Source organism: Ailuropoda melanoleuca, chromosome 6, assembly GCF_002007445.2.
Source record: "Ailuropoda melanoleuca isolate Jingjing chromosome 6, ASM200744v2, whole genome shotgun sequence".
Lineage (NCBI taxonomy): Eukaryota > Metazoa > Chordata > Mammalia > Carnivora > Ursidae > Ailuropoda > Ailuropoda melanoleuca.
Window position 1 is genome coordinate 61,372,887 of NC_048223.1, and position 17,401 is coordinate 61,390,287.

Genomic DNA, 17,401 nt, shown 5'->3' on the forward strand with positions numbered 1-17,401 from the left:
TTATACGCAACTAATGAAGCATCGAACTTTACATCGGAATCCGGGGATGTAATGTATGGTGACTATCATAATATAATAAAAAATCATTAAAAAAAAGATCTTTAGCAAATCTTTTGCAATGAGGGAGAAAAGAAAACCCACCCAAGATCTCATGATGCTGGGTGGATTTTCTTGTCCCCCTCATTGTGAAAGATCTGGTAAAGACCTTGAAGACATGAATCTCTAGTGTCCTGGCGCCTGGGGCCACCTGACCCAGGGGAGTAATCATCCCCGATCTCTGTCCAGGGCCTCACAGTTTGCCAGGACAGTGTCTCCTGTGACCTGGACAGAGCTGACGGCGGGCGGGGGGCTTCTACCTGCTCCACGGTGCTGACGGCCCCTCTAGTCACACCCTCCTTATCCGGGAGCTCTTCCCCCCTCACCCACACAGGGTCCGCTCTGCGTGGGACCTTCTCGTTTGCCTTCTTTCAATTTGCCGGGTCCTCGGCCTTCTGCTGAATTTCCTGGCTTCTTTCCCTCCATATATGTATTTCCCCCTACTTGAAATTCCTTGGCTGTGGGATCTCCTGTTAAAGCCCTGGGCCCCAAATATCCCCCGCGATCTCCTTGTTCCTGCCTCTGGGCCGCTGGGCACAGCGGACCCTTGTCCCTCTCCGTCTTTTTCTTCTCAGGGAAGCCTCGCCTCCCTTCTCATGGCAGCTGGGTCACTGCAGAGTCCCTTCCTCGGTCCCTTGTCCTTCTGTACCCTTCCCTCCACAGGACCTTCCTCTGGCCTTTCTGGAAAGGGAGGCAGGGCGCTGCCTGGCCTCAGCTCTCCTCTCCTCCCCCCACTCTCACGGCCACCTGCGGTGTGGTGTGGCCAAGCTGTCCAGCTCCTTCAGGAAAGACAAGCCTTCCTCCTCTGTGAGCGCTCCTGTGAGAACCGAATAGCATGCAGCGGGGAAGGGCCTGGCCCCGGAGTAATGGCTGTGTGAGTGACAGCTGCTTTATTCTGGCAACTTCGGAGACGACATTGTCTGTTCAAAGCTTGTCCTGCATGTAGTCCCTTAGCTTATCCCTCCCACCCAGGAGGACAGGCTTCTCCCCGTCTCCACACAACCAACCAAATCCAAGCTTTCGGAGAGTGGCTTCGGGCCCCTCCCAGGCAGGCGTGCTTGCCCTGCCCCAGGCCTGAGCTCTGCCCCCACCAACCCGCTGCCCCACCTTCCACTCCAGGTACTTCAGTCTCCTTATGATCTTACTTGTGTGGCTTTGCAAACTTTCCTTTTTTTTTTTTTTTTTGGTCATTCCTGCCACCCCAAAGTAAACCAAAACAATGCTCCCTTTTTTCTATTTGAATGTGTAACAATTATCTACAGCCACAAAACACGGCAGAAAATATCACAATTCGGGGACTTAGAGCAAGAGGCACTCATTTGGCTGATCGTTCTGTGGGTTAAGGTTTGGCGGTCCCAGCAGGCAGTTCTTATCTTGGACCTCCTCACATGTGTACAGTCAGGTGGCATTGGGACATCAGGGTGACCCAGCCACGTGTCTCTCCTCTACCCCCAGGCTAGCCCAGAATGTTCTTTTGGTGGAGAAGAAGCCCAAATGCGTGAGCCCTCTCAAGCCTCCAGATGTGTCCCACTGGCCAACGNGGTCCCAGCAGGCAGTTCTTATCTTGGACCTCCTCACATGTGTACAGTCAGGTGGCATTGGGACATCAGGGTGACCCAGCCACGTGTCTCTCCTCTACCCCCAGGCTAGCCCAGAATGTTCTTTTGGTGGAGAAGAAGCCCAAATGCGTGAGCCCTCTCAAGCCTCCAGATGTGTCCCACTGGCCAACGCAGAGCAAGTCCCATGACGGTCCCAGAGTCTAAGGGGAGGCACTCCAGGTGACAGTGAGAGGAGGGTGAAGGGGGGGCCAGGAGGCAATCAGCCCTCCTCAGACAGCATGTTTTGCACGTGGCCGGGAGCGCCTTCATCTCTCTGTATTACATGGGTCTGCCTTTCTCACTCGCCCTCAGGCTCCAGCTCCTGTGGGCGGGTGTTTTATTCACCGTCATGTCACCACTGCCGGCCGCCAAGGTCCTCACTGGTGGCTGACCGAATTGAATGTGTTCTCCCATCTCAATCTCAGTCTCAAAGAGCTCATGCTCTGCTTTTAAACAGATGTGCTCTCTCACCTGTAGTCAAATACCTTCCCTTGTCCCCGCTGCCACTCTGTGAGTTCCTTGCTGACCAATGTCACATCCTCATGGTCAAGTCACTGGACTATGCGGTCTGGAACCACCCTTCCTCCTCACCCCCTTGTCCAGGCGTAATTGGACTTTTGAAAGCTATTGGGTGCCTTCTACCACATTCAAACCATTCATCAGCATCTCGAAGCCTCTCTCATTTGTTAGTAATGAATGGTCGTCTCCTTCTCAAAAGGTTCTCGTCTGGCAGGCTAGGACTGTGGACAGAGCCTGGCCTTCGGCCTCAGAGAGACCCATCTTGAATCCCAGCTTACTGCCTCCTGGGTCTGTGACTCTTGACCAGGAAAAATGCAGAGTCTGCTTTCCTCTGAGCTTGAACTGCTGTCTCATTCCCACCGCTCACCGGTTCAGCCAGACTCTTTTGCTGAAGACCCAGAGGTTGTCTGCACTTCTAGAAGACAGTGGACCCCAAGAAGAGGGAAGGGTTGAGTTGAGTGGTTGCATTTTTGTTCTGGAAGTAGTGGTAGGAAAAGCAGACTTTAGATTTAAACAGACCAGGATTCAATTCAGATCCCTCTCTTCTCCACCCAACAAAACCCTGGGCCACAGGATATTTCTCATTTCTCTCTGCACAAGTCCTTCTCAATCTCTCACTCTCTTTTGAAGTTTTTCCTTCCTTCTGTGTCTTAACATTAGATTCCTTTAAGGTTCTAGCCCCTTAGATGTTCTCTTTTTATGCTTATTTTCTTGTGAAAGCTCAACTTTTCAATAACTTATCTGAATTGGTACCTTCCAAATTCAAATGACCAGCTCTAAAATTCCACTAAGGATCCACTCCTTCATTCCCACATTCTGTCAGAATGATTTCACATTGATATAACGAGCTCAAATCTCAAATGGAAACAGGCTCCCCATCCTGATTTACCCATTTCTGTTAGTGCACCATTTCCCTGCCCTTCCTATGTCCACTTTTCTCTCGTGGGCCATCTTGGTTTCCTCCTCTCTGTGATGACTGCTCCCATTTTCCCTCTTCCATCGAGCTTCTGATGGGCATGCCACTTCTACTCTAGAAGGTTGTGGAAACACTAATAAGGAATTCTTTCTGGGTACATTTTCTACTCTCTTCCAAAAACAACATTACAACTTCCAGATTTATGGAGTGAGGAAGTGTGGTACTGATTGTTTTTTTATTTCTCTGGGCTATCTTGTCAGCAAGACTGTGGGCAGGGCCCAGAGAGTTAAGAGGTAAGGGGGACAGAATTCTCAACACTTCTCTTTTTTCCTCCTCGAGAATGAAAAGTGGTACCAATCCCACACCCTTCGTGAATGCACAGAGGAAGCCTTGGCCTCTGGCCTTTTGACATCCTCACATGTGTGAAGGAGGGTGGGAGTTTTTCCACTCCTGGCCGAGTTCTTTCCAAGAAAATGATCTCATTTATCTTGCTGAAAGGCTTATTTTCACAGTGCACATTTCATTTTCCATTATTTAATAGGCACATAATGTCCTGCAGCTTCCTTCTAAGTGATCTCATGCATGGGGATTATATGTATTGTTCCAATTCATATAGGAGCCTCAATAAATCTCCATATATTTCTTTCAGCACTGTGGTGATGAAAATACATTGGGCGATGTGTGCCTGTAGTTTGGTTTGTTTGAGGAAAAGTTTTAGTCTGGAAAATAAATACCGTTGACTTAGGAGCAGGGGCTGAGAGGTAGGGCTGGGCAGAAGAAGGTCGGGCACCCCCACTCCAGGCAGGGCTTGACATGGATGGGAGGAGTTGGGGGGAGGACAAGATGTCCACGGAAAGTTATTTGTGGTGCTTGGCAAAGGTGGTGGGGCAGTGTGATGGGTGTAGGGACCATGCAGCAGGGTTTGCAGCTGGGGAGAGCGATGGGGCCAACTCTGAATAGGACAGAGGAAAGTGGGAACTTACAGGCAGGGAGCAGGCAGGGAGGTCAGGCCAGTGGATGGAAAATGAAGAGGAAACATCAGGGCAAGGAAGGATTCTGGCTAACCTGACCTAACAGGGTTCTTGCTGAGGGCTGGATGGGCGTTCACCCATCACCCAGTGGGGGTGGAGGAGCCCCATCAGATATCAAGGGTGGGGGATGCTGGAGAAGCTGACCGAGCAGGATTCTTGCTAAAATTGGACAATGCAGAGATGAACACAAAGTTCAAAAGCCAAGGCCTCGTTGGGAAGAAGATTCCGAAGAAGCTGATTGAGGTTGGTCAAGGAGAGAGTCTTTGTCAAAAAGGAAAATTAGACTCTACAGCTTTGCTGTTTACATTGAGAAAGTGATTTTCACCAAAGCTCAGAACGGAGGTCCAAGATCAGAGACAGATGCCTAAGACACCCTGGGAGGCCTTCGGTGCCCTGGAGTTGGGGAAGAATATTGACAAATCTCGGAAGGAGGCTAAAAATTCAACCTCAGCGGAGTCTGGAGTAAAGCTCTACCCAGTCTTGGTCTTGACTGCCAAAGGTTTGCAAACCCAGTGAAGTTCTTATTCAAGTGCAACTAGCTGGAGGCTACAGCTGTGTTTAAGCAAAATGTGCCTGATCGGTGACAGGCCCTCAGTCTCAGAAATTACCCAGGGAGGGTCTCATGCACCTTTGTGAACCAAGGGAGGTAAGAGCTTTCTGGAGAATCCAGATCATAATGCAGTGATAAGAAATCAAAAACTCTAGGAAACGGTGGTGGCAATTTTTCAGGAAATGGATTTCAACTTTAAAAGCAATAGGAAATGGACTCTGAGAAAAAAACTGAGGGCTTCAGAGGGGAGGGGGGGTGGGGGAATGGGATAGACCGGTGATGGGTAGTAAGGACCGGTGGCGGAGGACTTCCACACTCTCTCCCCACTGGAGTGCGTGGTGCACTGGGTGTTATACGCAACTAATGAATAATCGAACTTTACATCAAAAACCAGGGATGTACTGTATGGTGACTAACATAATAAAAAAATATTATTATAAAAAAAAGCAGTAGGGAAAAAAGTTGCAAGTAAGCTCTTATAAACAGGAGAAAAAATTATTAATTAATCAAATTCTCTTGACTCAGTTTCTTGGAAATTGGCCCTAGATCTTCCCAAGAAAGATATTTATCAAAATCCCCGTCCCCCCACCCCCACCCAAGTGTTCTTCGGAATTGACCCTGACTAAAGTGTTCTTTTACAGTCTGAGTATTTTAAAATTTTTAAAAGGTTTTATTTATTTTTTTAGGGGCACCTGGGTGGCTCAGTTGTTAAGTGTCTGACTTTGGCTCAGGGCGTGATCCTGGAGTCCTGGGATCAAGCCCCGCATTGGACTCCCTGCTCCTCTGGGAGCCTGCTTCTTCCTCTCCCACTCCCCCTGCTTGTGTTCCCTCTCTCACTGGCTGTCTCTCTCTCTGTCAAATAAATAAAATTTTAAAAAATATATATATTTATTTTTTTATTTGAGAGCACACATGAGTCGGGGGGAGGGGCAGAGGGAGAGAGAGAATCTCAAGTAGGCTCCCCACTCAGATCTCTAGACCCTGGGATCGTGACCTGATCTGAAATCAGGAGTTGGCTACTTAACTGACTGAGCCACTGAGGTGCCCCACAGTCTGAGTATTTTAACGAACTTTATTTTTTAGAGCAATTTTAGGGTTACAGAAACATTGAGCAGAAAGTACAGAGAGTTCCCATATATCCTGTCCACCCCCTGACTTTCCCTATTATTAACATCTGGCATTATTGTGGTACATTTGTTACAATTGGTGAACCAATGTTGATACATGGTTATGAACTAAAGTCTGTGGTTTACATTAGGGTTCACTCTTGGTGTTGTACAATTCTCTAGGTAACTGCTGATGTTTGTGGAAAAAAGGCAAGAATTAATTCAGAGTAAACTCCTCACACTTAGGAAAAATGTCTGCGGCCCGAGGTGATTGACTATTCATCTGAGTTACACGTTCCTGAGAAATGTTTATTCTGTGCAGTGCAGGGCATAAAATTTGCATTACATCTGGTCTTTCTTATAATTGTTGTATTATAAGAAATTCTCTCAGAAAGAATTGCATCATCAGAATGAGCAGTTGTGTGCATATATACATATCTGATGGGGAATTAAAATTCAATATTTGTATTTTTCACAGAAGACGCCTTTGGTCATGTGACCTCCAGACAGCCCACATTCATGACACAAGTTGTATCTTTACTCCGAGTGGGAAAGATCCTTGTGTACACAACCCCCGTGTCACCATGCTTGAGCAGTGCCACTGGGGAGGGAGGGAGGGAGAGGAGAGCGGGAGGGCGCTGCTCCTCCTCTCCTTTTTCAGCCCTGGCTCAGTGGCGGAGGACTTCCACACTCTCTCCCCACTGGAGGCATGGAAGAGAGGGCTCTAGCGCTCTCCCTGCATCCTGGGCTCCCTCTTTTCCTGGAAGAGTGGCTAATAGGATCGCTCAGGGACCGACATGCACAAGCCAGTGTCTGCAGGGTCACTGCACTGAGCGGTCGTGGACATCACCTCCGCACTTTCAGGATGACCCATGTGCCAGGCGTGCCAGTTACTAGGCTCTCATCCTTCAGCTGCACGCTCACTCTTTCACACCCGGCTCTGCGATGCTGAGGCTGGTTCTCTGCAAAACCCACTTCTGTTTTGCCCGCTGCTCCCCGTTGGACCCTGCCAATAGGGGACCTACATGCAGCCTGCAAAGTGTGTGGAGGTAGGGGGGACTCTCTGCTTCCTGCTTGCTTCCTGTCCACTTGCTGTTCCTGTGAGCATCACCCCGCAAAGCTTCTCCACCCTGAAGCAGGAAGCCTTCCTGTTGCAGCAGCTCAAGTCTGTCTGCAGTTTCCCCAACTCTTGCAGAGCCAGCCTAATGGCACCCTCTTCAATGCCACACTACCTCAGGCCTCAGCCACCACAATCCAGATTTTAGCAAAGCTCCAGGGAGGGTTTGCCCACTGCTCACTATATCTGGTTCTTCGTTCATACCTCGGCTCTTGCTCTTGGTGNCAGGCCTCAGCCACCACAATCCAGATTTTAGCAACGCTCCAGGGAGGGTTTGCCCACTGCTCACTATATCTGGTTCTTCGTTCATACCTCGGCTCTTGCTCTTGGTGCATTGGTCCCACTGGCTATAATCTGATGGAAGAGGAGAGGTGAGTGCAGCCAGACCCACCTAGCCCCACACTCATCTTTGTAGACTGTGTGACTGCCTGGCTACATTCGTGACTGTAAACTATTTCCTACCATCAATAGGGAAGAGGCCCGGGAGAGATCAGAACTCGGAAGGAAGATCTCGGAAGGAGAGATCAGAATCCTGGTTTTGACAGTGTGGTATTCCTGGCGTCTATAAGAGCGGAAGAGTGGAGGAATGCTGGAGCAGAGGTGCGGCTGCTCCGGACTCTGGGAGGCCGGGCGGAGGTTGCACCTGTTTGGCATTTCCAATCTTTGTGATGTCTTTGATGGTCAGCAGCGGGGGAAGGCTCATGGACTCCTGCATATTCTGTGTGTGGACAGACATGAATCTGGGGGAAGGGGCTGTAGAGGGTGAGTTGTGTAAGGCCTAATGACAACCCCTCAAAGATTTTCATGCCCTAATCCCAGAAAATGGTGACTATGTTATATTACCTAGCAAAAGGAATTCTGTAAGCGTAATTAAGGTTAGAGACTTTTAAGTAGGCATTTATTCTTGATTTTCTGCATAGTTTGGAATAAAATCCTTCAGTTAAATGCTACTGTGGTTCCACCTAATAAAGCTTAAAAGCAAGACTTAGAAACATAGGATTACCGTGTGACCCAACAATTCCACTCCTAGGTATGTGCCCCCAAAGAATCAAAAGCACAGATTCAATCAGATATTTGTACATGCACGTTCATAGCAACATTCTTTACAATAGCTAAAATATGAGGGGCACCTGGGTGGCTCAGTTGTCAAGGATCCGAGTCTAGATTTCAGCTGAGGTCATGATCTCAGGGTGGCAAAATTGAGCCCTGTGTCACGCTCTGTGCTGGGCACAGAGCCTGCTTAAGATTTTCCCTCTCCCCTTGTTCTTCCCCTTACCTCCTCTAGCATTCACATGCACTCTCTCTCTCTCTATCTAAAAAACAAAAACAAAACAAATAATAGCCGAAATATGGAAACAACCTAAATCTTTGTCAAAAGATGAATGGGTAAACAAAATGTGCTCTATGCATAACTATGAAATATTGAGCCACAAAAAGGAAGGGAATTCTGACACATGCCACAACTTGATTGAAACATGAAAACATAATGTTAAGTAAAATAAGCCAGCTGCAAAAGGACAAAAATTGTATTATCCCACTTATTGGACTTCCCCGGAATAGGCAGACTCATAGAGAGAGAAAATAGAATAGAGGCTCCCAGGGGCTGGGTGTAGAGGGAAAGGGGGTGTTTGTGTGTTTAATGACTCCAGAGATGAAGAAAGAGTTCTGGAAATGGATGGTGGTGATGCTTGTGCAACACTGAGAATGTACTAAATGCCACTGAATTACGCACTTAAAAATGGCTAATGTGGTAAACTCAGATGTCACATACACTTACCACAATAAAATAAAGTAAAAAAATTATTTTTATCTGGATGATGCTATTCAGGAGGATTATTTTCAACCTCATCATGTACATATAGTGCCCTCCTCTCCTCACCTGTGTTTCCCATGGACGCCATCAGACTGGAGCCTTGGTGGCCTATCCTGTTTCTTTATCCTCTGATTGTAGGCATTTGCCCAGACGTCTGAGAATCATCCCGTGGCATCAGGTCATCCTGCCCTGGACTTGGTCACCTCCTTCGCTCTGCCTATGTCCTCTGGTCAAGCACAGTTCGAAATCCATGTATCACTGTGTAGACTTATGGAAGCATGTTTCTCATTAGTGTTTAGGGGGAATTCTACCTCCTGTGAACCCTGGCTCTGAGTTTATACTTAGGCTGAGTCAAACCAGGTCTCCTGTTTCCTCAGTAGGAGGCAATGGGATCCGTGGACATTGTACCACAGTTCTATGTTCCCTTGACCTTTCTCTCTCAGGTCAGCTTCATGCCAAGATGGCGACACGCCCCTCCTCGTTTTTAAGTGTGTGGCCTCAACTGGACTACTTTCAAAGGCCTGGTTTCCTGACTCAGAGATGCCACACCATTTCTGCTGTTTTTCATTCCATTTCCGTCCACTTATGGAAGTGCTAGAATTTGATTTCTGAATTTTATGGGAGAAAACTTACCAAAGAGAATGATCAAAGCAGCTTATTTACCAATAACAAGGAAATTAAGACCGGCTCCTACATTTCATTTCAGCTGTTACTCCTCTTCCATGTCACTCAATTTCTTTGCTTTTACGTAGGTCCATTTTGCTTCGAGACCTGTTGCTATCATTGAGAAGAATAATTGCATTTTGTTTGTTCATGATTTCTCCAGCCTAGCACAGTTCCTGAGAATGGAGGAGGACATAGGTTATAGTGGCTAAGAGCTGCTGGAGAAAAACTTGGGTTTTGTTTCGAAGCACGGCATCTATTCTCCCCTTTCTCCATCAGGACCCTGAGATTTATTTATGGGAATTACAATGGCTAAAATTGGATACGATCTGCCAGGATCGTCATGCATTGTACCAAAGGTGTGGGTGTAGGACCCAATCCATGTCCTTCATACACTCTTTCCTTGCATTTCAGAGATGAAACAAGACAAAAACAAAAACAGCCCTGAAATCTGTTGGTGGCGATTGGTCACAGAGTCAGCTCCCAGCAGGCGCAGATGTCTACCAGTCACCACCCCCTTTCCTAAAAATTCTAGTGAGGTGAAATTCACATAATATACAATCAGCCCTTGAAAAGTGTATAATTCAGCGGCATTCAGTGCAATCACATCACCATGTGACCACCACCACTCTCTAGTTTCAAAGCTTTTTCCTAACCCCAGAAGACAGCTCTGTACCGGAGAAGCACGCATTCCCTATTATACCAGTTCTTGCCACCAAGATACCTGTTGTTATTTCTGGTCCTTCAGTGTTCTCTCCAGTTCTGTGGGCTACTTTGCATCCTTATGATAATTCTTTTTCTTTTCTTTTTTTTTTTTTTTAAATTTATTTGTCAGAGCGGGAGAGAAAGAGAGAGCACAAGCGGGGGAACAGAATGCAGAGGGAGAAGCAGGCTCCCCGCTGCGCAGGGAGCTTGACATGGGACTTGATCCCAGGACCTTGGGGTCATGACCTGAGCTGAAGGCAGACACCCAACCAACTGAGCCACCCAGTCATCCTGATAATTCTTTTCCTACTTAAGTTACTCAAAGTCACATTCTCTTGCTTGCAACCCAACCATTCCAACTAACACAAAGCTAAGAGTTTTGGAATCAGAGAGTTTTAACCTCAAGTGGAAATTGCAATTGTCAGGATTATTTTTTTAAAAGTTTGTTTATTTATTTATTTATTTATTTATTTATTCATTTATTTATTTATTTATGTGAGAGAGAGGGAGAAAGCATGAACAGGGAGGAGGAACAGAGGGAGAGGGACAAGCAACTCCCTGCTGAGTGGGGAGCCCAATATGGGGCTCAATCCCAGGACCCTGGGATCATGACCTGAGCCAAAGGCAGATGCCCAACAGACTGAGCCACCCAGGCATCCCTGTAATTGTCAAGATTAAATGAGATAATTCATGTAAAGCAGTTATGGGATCTTTTTTCAGTGAATGCAGTAAATCAATTGTAGGTATTGTTATTATAAATATTATTATAATCATTAGGTATTAGATGAACATTTATTTACTTATTTTAAAAGATTTATTTATTTGAGAGAGAGAGAATACATGAGCAGGAGGGGCAGAGAGAATCTAAAGCAGACTCCATGCTGAGTGTGAAGCCCGATGTGGGGCTCAATCTCATGACCCTGAGATCATAACCTGAGCCAAAACCAAGAGTCGGATGCTCAACTGACTGAGCCACCCAGGCCCCTAAGTATTAGAGGAACATTTAATAAGCAAGTGACTATTCCCTGCAATATCTCATTTCTCCCATGATGTGCTTGTAGGCTTGAACTGGGTCAAGTCTAGATTTGGTTAGGTAGGATGAATAGGTTCAAAGACATGGACATATGCACACTTGGCAGGAGAGATGAAGAAAGTGATTAATAAATACTCAAAATTATTGGCAAGTGTGGAATCATTCTTTGTATTTTTTATCAGTTAAACCCTTTATAATAAATATATAAAATAACAAAACATAAAGCGACTTAAGAAATATTGGGATGGATTTTAGAAATGTCAGGACCTTAGAGCTGTACTGCAAAAGCCCCAAGCATTATTACTGTGTTTAATGCTCTGTGATCTGATGCCATCCACGGCCACGTATATCTCTGTGATTTTGGCAAAAGAAAGTTCTGTAGATACAGTGACCAATTACCAGCAAAAGAAATACCAGCTTTGCAAAACCAGACTGACTTTTATATATTTCTACCAAATGCAATAACAGAGATAAACATGATATAGGGTTTCTGTGGGAATCTCAACCCTACATTTTCTGACTTTCCAGGGACTTTCAACCAACTGAATGCTGTTCAGATAGGGTGATTTTCTAAAAACTTGTAATTATTGAATACAGCAGGCATGTTCTGTGAGCAACACTATGATTCTTTTGTTTAGAAAAAGGGACCTGCATCTGTTTCCTATCAAAGGTTTTTTATCATAGTGTTCCTTGCTTCAATGAAGGCCACCCTGTATGCTTGAAATTTCTTATATCTGGAAGGCATAATGCCATCTCTGGAGCAGAACACTCTGCATGCTTTTTGAGCAAAGCAGAGCCAGTATTGCATGCTAGCAAACAGATGTTCAGTGGGCGCCCTTCACGTATCCACAAAAGCCAAAACTATTCTGATGGAGCAAAGGGATCAAAGGGTTTAGGAATACATACTCCGGGTCCAATTTCCCATCCTCCATGCTTGTGGTCCATGAACATTAGAGACAGAGGGCCCAACCATTAATGTGGACCAGAAGCTGTGCTGGGCACATGGGATGCACAGAGGTGGGTATGACTTGACCCCATCCCCGACAGCAAGTCGTTCCTGGTCTACAGGGGACACCTAGAGTGGGCAGGAGTGAGTGCACAGTTGAGGCAGTGCCACGATCCAGCAAGGCTAAGGGCATAGTTTCGAATGGGAGGACTGCCAACCCAGTTCCAGTCTGCATCCTGCGAACATGCTTAGCGGTAAGCAGTGGCATACTAATTTCTGAGCATTTCCCTCGGAACAAGGAGGAGGCCTGAATGTGTCTTAAGTAGGAGGGCCACACAACAGCCATCACAGTGCTGGCTGAATATTCAATATTTGTAGAATGCAGAATGGAGGTACCTGCAGGAGTCCTCCCGGAGCTGGGTAGAAGCGCATGCAGATACGATTCTCTTCCACAGTGCGCTGTCAGGGAGCTCGGGAGGGGCCAGAAGGGAGACACGGGGTTTGAGCCAGTGGTGTAGAAATGGTAACTGAATCCACAAGCACGCAAAATGCGGACGTGTGCACACTGGGATGAAAGCACTGACGGCTGAGTCCCAAAGACACCAATACTCAAGTCCGAACAGAGGGGAAAAGCATGGGAATGGGACTGGCAGGAGTGGTCGGGAAGGCAGGGGGAAGCCAGGGAGTAACAGTGCCCAGAGTAAAGGCGTGGGTTCATAAAGGAGGACATGGCCAGGAGCATCCATGCTGCAGACACCTCCCACAGGAGGAGGCCCCCATTGTCCCCGGGAGCTGGCACTGTCCCAACAGAGGTGCCAGCACAGGGGTGAGGGGAGGAAGTCTGTTCCAGCGGAGTGTTGAGAAGTGACCACGGGAGAGACCGTTTGGGTGGATGACTGTCTTTGTAGAACCTAGAAGTTCAACTGTGAGGGACTAGAGAGGAAGCTCGATCATATGGATAGTTGGCTTCTGGTGGGTTTGGAAGATGCAGGAGCATGGGGAGCTGCTGAAAGGAGGGAGGAGGGCCGAGAATGTCCTAGAAGCCAGGTCCTGATGTGGCCTGGACAGACTCCTCTGGACGGTCTCATTCTTCTCAGAACACTGAGATTTGTCAGGGATTCAGGTAAGTGAATTCTCAGGCTGGCTGGCCCCCCCTCTGCTACCTCCTACCTGTCTCTCCAACTCCTCCACGGGACCAGGACTGAGCTACACTTGACTCGCCTTCAAAGCCCCAGAATTAGAGAAGGAATCATAGAATGGCACAGCGCAGAGCAGCCCAGAGAAGTTAAGTGATATGCCTCAAGTCCCACAGCTACTGGGGGTCAATTCCATACTAGACTACAGGTCTCTGGACTCTGAATCCAATGCCATTTGCGTCACGTGATCCTGCATTCGTTCCGCGTGGTGTGACTGCCTGACTATGGAAAGAGACAGACTTTTCCTCCTGGCAGGGTTCGACGGGTAATGCACCGATAAATGTCCCCCTCAAGAACACTGGGCTATGTTCTTCCATCCAGAGGCAGCTTTCAGGGATCGAGAAAGAGTCTCTCTCCCTCTCCCATCAGCATTTTTCTCCCTGTCCCCCTCTCTCGTCCGCCAGCCCCTTGCCCCCATTCAGAAAGGCGCTGTGGGGCTGGGAAAATGCCCCGGGTGAGAATCAGTAGCAAGCTGGCACGACCTACTGTTGATTCGCAGCTGTGGTGCCCGCACAGCCCACACTGGTCCTTGGCAGGCGGCCTTGGCTCCCAGTAGAATGGCGCTTTGTTACCATGAACGAGCCAGTGCGCTGAGCGGAGCTGGCACCACTGACCCCAGGACTCCTGCCAATCAGGTCCCCTGCTCTGCTGCTTTCTGAAGCCCTGGCACCTTGGTGCATGGCGCGACTGCATAGGGCAGGGCAGAACAGAGCCTGCGGCATTCCAGAGAAAGGGTGTCAGGGGCCTGGGGCTCCCTCCTGGCAGGGCCTGAGGGGTTTGGTCTAAGGATCTACGGGAAAAGATTTCCACTCCCTGGGTTGGGTGCAGCTCTTTCCATGTGACCACAGGGCTGCAGGTGATGTGAGGGCTGGGGGCAGCCCTGCGGGGAGAGATACCGGGGAGGTAGGTCATCTCTGTGATCTGAGGGAATGGGGCTGGAGGCGGGACCCTCCTTGCGATGGTCCACTGGCCTATCTCAGAGAGCCCATGGGAGTCTTTATTTAGAGAATTTGTCCTCTTACACGGTCCTTCATCGAGGGCTTACAGTGTTACAGTGTGTCAAACACTGTGATCACATTCGGGAATTTCAATCGATCAGCCATTGTAGAGTTTGCAGCCTGCAGAGTTAGGTCACAAGAAAGTTAAGACACTCTGTGAGCGCTCGGCCACCCTCCATGTGGGAAGCTGGCTCAGGTGAGCAGGCAGCTCCTCGGGGGAGGGGGGATGTCCACCCCCGCAAAATAACAGGTATCCTCCCCTCAACCTGAAATCCCACCGAGGAATGTCACTCCTTGGGCTTAGAGCTTTCATCGTGCTTCAAAATGTCAGTAAGAGAGGACATTTTCTTTTTAAATATCATTAGTCACTTACACAGTGGTAAGAATAATTTTCAGGTTACTTGAGAGCATCATAGACTCTCAAGATGGAGAAGGACACCACCTCCTCCAGTAGAGGCTTGAACATCTTTATCTAAATTTTGCTCAAACAGGAGGCAGTTAGCATTGCGTTCAAATGGCTTTTGGCTGCTTCATGAGGCCCTCTGAGCCTCAGTCTGGGTTGTTTAGAAATCTGTTTTATGGGGATGAGAACATCAAACTTGTAAGATCATCTGAGTATTAAAAGACTTATTTATAAAGTATGACTTTTATATTTTCAAAAGATCTATCTATTTATTTTAGAGAGAGAGCATAAGCGGGAGAGGCAGAGGGGGAGAGAGAGAATCTCAAGCTGACTCCACTCTGAGCTCTGAGCTGGATGCAGGGCTTGATCCCACGACCCTGAGATCATGACCTGAACTGAAATCAAGGGTCGGAGGCCTAACCTCATTATTCTTGAAACTAAGGGAAACAGTGATAACATGGATTATCATTTTGACTAATTTAACAGAAAGCAGTCACTGAGATAGATAGCAATTAATTCAATATTACTTATTTGCTTACACTCTCATGTCTCTGTCTCTTATCTCACAGATCATGTACTTCTTATTAAAGGCTTTATCAAGGTATAATGTAAATACTACAGAACACACCACTGTAAATGTACAAACAAATGCTTCTTAGTAAATGTGTAGGGTTTTGCAACCAACACTATGATCCAGGTTCAGAATATTTCCATCACCCCACACAGTTCTCATGCTGGCTCAGTTAATCCCCACTTCCATTTCCAGCCCCAGACAACAGCAGATCTGTTTTTTGTCTATGGATTTACCTTCTAAAAACAGTTTATGCAAATGGAAAGTAGAATAAGCATATATCAGCAGCTTATTTTACAATATTTACAATAATTCCATTGTAAGGAATTTTGTTAATCTTTTCTCCAGTTGTGAATTGTTTTCATTTTCTTGGCTTTATAAATAAAGCTGCTATTAGGAGCCACATAAAAGTCTTTGTGTATACATCATATCTTTTCATTTTTCTTAGGTAGGTACTTAAGAGTGGATTTGCTAATTTACGTGGTAAGTATATGTTTAACTTTTAAAGGAAACGCTACTGCTTTTCAAAGGAACAGTACATTTTACATTCCTACCAGCAATGGATGAGGGGTGCAGTTTCTGCATATTTTCACCAACACTTGGTATTGTCAGTCTTTTTCATTATAACCATTATGGTGGGTCTGTGTGGCTTCTCACTGTGGTTTCAATGGGTAGGAGTGTGCATTTCACTAACGGCTGATGATATTGAGCATTTTTTCATGTGCTTATTACCATTTGCATATCTTCTTTGGAGAAATGTCTATTGAAATCTTTGCTCATTTAGAAAATAGCTCATTTAGAAAAGTTGCTAGTTTTCCTGAGTTTGTTTCCTGAGTTGTAGTTCCTTATATATTCTAGAAACAAATCATTTGCCAGACATATGATTTGGAAATATTTTCTTCCAGTTTGTGGCTTTTCTTTTTATTGTTTGTGTACCTATTGCAATAGGGACCCTGTTATTGGTATCTTTTGAAAAGCAAATATTGTAATTTCAATGAAGTTTAATTTATCAAAGTTTTCTTTTATGAATTGTGTTTTTGGTGCCATAGCTAAGAAATTCTTTGGCTAATCCAAGATCACAAAGAATTACTTCTATGTTTTATTTTAGAAGGTGGATAACTTTAGCTCTTACATTTAGGTATGATATATTTTGAGTTGATTTTTGAATATGGGATAACAGTCTAAATTTGTTTTTGTTTTTCTTTTTGCATGTGGTTATATGGATAGTCAATCTTTCCAACACCATTTGTTGAAAAGACTATCCTTTCCTTCATTGAATTGACTTGGCACTTTAGTAAAAAATCAGTTGACTATAAATAGAAGGATTTATTTCTGGACTTCCATTCTGTTCAGTGTACCCACATGTTTGTCCTTAAGCAAAACCACACTCTCTTGATTACTGTCACCTTATAGCAAGTTTTGAAATCAAGCAGAGGAAGTATTCTTTCTTTGTTGTTTATGTAGATTTTATGTACAATCCTCAGGATTTTCTGTGTACAGATTCATATCATCTGTGAATCTGTGAACAGGTTCACTCCTTCCTTTACAATCTGTATATTTACTTACTTTTACTTGTCCCTATTACACTGGGTAGAACTTCCAGTGTAATGGTAAACAGAAGTGGTCAGCACTGGTATGTGTGCCTTATTCCTGATCTTTGGGGGCAAGGATTCAGTCTTTTACCATGTCTCTTACCATTACATATGATCCTGTGGGTTTCTTATAGATACTTTTTATAAAGTTGAGAAAGTTTCCCTGTATTTTCAGTTGTTTAAGAGGGTTTGTTTGTTTTTTTAAAAAGATGTATTTATTTATTTGAGAGAGAGAGAGAGAAAGAGTGAGCATAAGCAGGGGGACAGGCAGAGGGGAAGACTCTCAAGCAGACTTCTGGCCAAGCACAGAGCCCAAGGCAGGGCTTGATCCCACGACTCCAAGATCATGACCTGAGCCAAAACCAGGAGTCAGATGCCAAACCAACTGAGCCACTCTGATGCCCCTGCTTTTTAAGAGTTTAAATCAAAGGGCACCTGGGTGGCTTAGTTGGTTAAGTGTTTAACTCTTGATCTCAGCTCATGTCTTGATCTCAGTGTTGTGAGTTCAAGCCTTGCATTGGGCTCTACGCTGGGTGTGGAGCCTACTT